The following is a 3085-nucleotide window of genomic DNA, read 5'->3' as shown; positions in this document are numbered from 1 at the left end:
TGAACCATTAATCTCACCAGTGGGACGACAGTGTGGTCTGAACCATTAACCTCAGCAGTGGGACGACAGTGTGGTCTGAACCATTAATCTCACCAGTGGGACGACAGTGTGGTCTGAACCATTAACCTCACCAGTGGGACAACAGTGTGGTCTGAACCATTAACCTCACCAGTGGGACGACAGTGTGGTCTGAACCATTAATCTCACCAGTGGGACGACAGTGTGGTCTGAACCATTAATCTCACCAGTGGGACGACAGTGTGGTCTGAACCATTAATCTCACCAGTGGGACGACAGTGTGGTCTGAACCATTAACCTCACCAGTGGGACGACAGTGTGGTCTGAACCATTAATCTCACCAGTGGGACGACAGTGTGGTCTGAACCATTAATCTCACCAGTGGCACGACAGTGTGGTCTGAACCATTAACCTCACCAGTGGGACGACAGTGTGGTCTGAACCATTAATCTCACCAGTGGGACGACAGTGTGGTCTGAACCATTAATCTCACCAGTGGGACAAGAGTGTGGTCTGAACCATTAATCTCACCAGTGGGACAAGAGTGTGGTCTGAACCATTAATCTCACCAGTGGGACAAGAGTGTGGTCTGAACCATTAATCTCACCAGTGGGACAAGAGTGTGGTCTGAACCATTAATCTCACCAGTGGGACAAGAGTGTGGTCTGAACCATTAATCTCACCAGTGGGACAAGAGTGTGGTCTGAACCATTAATCTCACCAGTGGGACAAGAGTGTGGTCTGAACCATTAATCTCACCAGTGGGACAAGAGTGTGGTCTGAACCATTAATCTCACCAGTGGGACGACAGTGTGGTCTGAACCATTAACCTCACCAGTGGGACGACAGTGTGGTCTGAACCATTAATCTCACCAGTGGGACGACAGTGTGGTCTGAACCATTAATCTCACCAGCGGGACGACAGTGTGGTCTGAACCATTAATCTCACCAGTGGGACGACAGTGTGGTCTGAACCATTAACCTCACCAGTGGGACGACAGTGTGGTCTGAAATATTTACCTCACCAGTGGGACGACAGTGTGGTCTGAACCATTAACCTCACCAGTGGAACGACAGTGTGGTCTGAACCATTAACCTCACCAGTGGGACAACAGAATGGTCTGAACCATTAACCTCACCAGTGGGACGACAGTGTGGTCTGAACCATTTACCTCACCAGTGGGACGACAGTGTGGTCTGAACCATAAACCTCACCAGTGGGACGACAGTGTGGTCTGAAATATTTACCTCACCAGTGGGACGACAGTATGGTCTGAACCATTAACCGCACCAGTGGGACGACAGTGTGGTCTGAACTGTTTACCTTACCAGTGGGACGACAGTATGGTCTGAACCATTAATCTCACCAGTGGGACGACAGTGTGGTCTGAACCATTAACCTCAGCAGTGGGACGACAGTGTGGTCTGAACCATTAATCTCACCAGTGGGACGACAGTGTGGTCTGAACCATTAACCTCACCAGTGGGACAACAGTGTGGTCTGAACCATTAACCTCACCAGTGGGACAACAGTGTGGTCTGAACCATTAACCTCACCAGTGGGACGACAGTGTGGTCTGAACCATTAATCTCACCAGTGGGACGACAGTGTGGTCTGAACCATTAATCTCACCAATGGGACGACAGTGTGGTCTGAACCATTAATCTCACCAGTGCGACGACAGTGTGGTCTGAACCATTAACCTCACCAGTGGGACGACAGTGTGGTCTGAACCATTAATCTCACCAGTGGGACGACAGTGTGGTCTGAACCATTAATCTCACCAGTGGCACGACAGTGTGGTCTGAACCATTAATCTCACCAGTGGGACAAGAGTGTGGTCTGAACCATTAATCTCACCAGTGGGACAAGAGTGTGGTCTGAACCATTAATCTCACTAGTGGGACAAGAGTGTGGTCTGAACCATTAATCTCACCAGTGGGACAAGAGTGTGGTCTGAACCATTAATCTCACCAGTGGGACAAGAGTGTGGTCTGAACCATTAATCTCACCAGTGGGACAAGAGTGTGGTCTGAACCATTAATCTCACCAGTGGGACGACAGTGTGGTCTGAACCATTAACCTCACCAGTGGGACGACAGTGTGGTCTGAACCATTAATCTCACCAGTGGGACGACAGTGTGGTCTGAACCATTAATCTCACCAGTGGGACAAGAGTGTGGTCTGAACCATTAATCTCACCAGTGGGACAAGAGTGTGGTCTGAACCATTAACCTCAGCAGTGGGACAAGAGTGTGGTCTGAACCATTAACCTCACCAGTGGGACGACAGTGTGGTCTGAACCATTAACCTCACCAGTGGGACGACAGTGTGGTCTGAACGATTAATCTCCCCAGTGGGACGACAGTGTGGTCTGAACCATTAATCTCACCAGTGGGACGACAGTGTGGTCTGAACCATTAATCTCACCAGTGGGACGACAGTGTGGCCTGAGAATGAGAGAAAACATTAGCAGGAAGACAGATGATGTTTTGGCTGGTGGAGGAAGACGAGTGTGAGGAGTGAGGGAGGGACGCTCCACCATGTGATGCCGACTGACTTAAATCGCCGGAAAACATTATAAGATAACCAAGATAAACGTTGTTATCTTTGTGTCTGGTTAAGTCTGACATTTATTACACAGGACTGAACACCTACGTCTGTGTTCTAAAGTAATAACACTTATAAAAGTCTAGATTATCAGGATCGAATTCTATACAACTCACGTTGTGAAAAGTTGTGTAATAAGTTATGGAAAATACTTAGATAAGTTATGAAAAGTAGTTGAATAAGTTATGAAAAGTAGTTGAATAAGTTATGAAAAGTAGTTGTATATCCTTGTGAAAATTAAGTATATTTCAAAGACTTTTCTGTCCGTTCCATCTGTATCTTACTTATTTTGAGCAGCCAGTCCCCCCTGTGCAGCCCCTCAGCCACACCAACATGTCACACGTCAGCTGAATCTCTGTACACATCACTGGACTTCATGTGACATGAGATGATAACCATCTTACATCCACTCACCATAACATGGTGACTCACCATCCAGCAGCCCTCACTATCCAG

Source organism: Panulirus ornatus, chromosome 21 (genome assembly GCF_036320965.1).
Source record: "Panulirus ornatus isolate Po-2019 chromosome 21, ASM3632096v1, whole genome shotgun sequence".
Taxonomy (NCBI): domain Eukaryota; kingdom Metazoa; phylum Arthropoda; class Malacostraca; order Decapoda; family Palinuridae; genus Panulirus; species Panulirus ornatus.
This window is presented reverse-complemented; position numbering follows the sequence as displayed.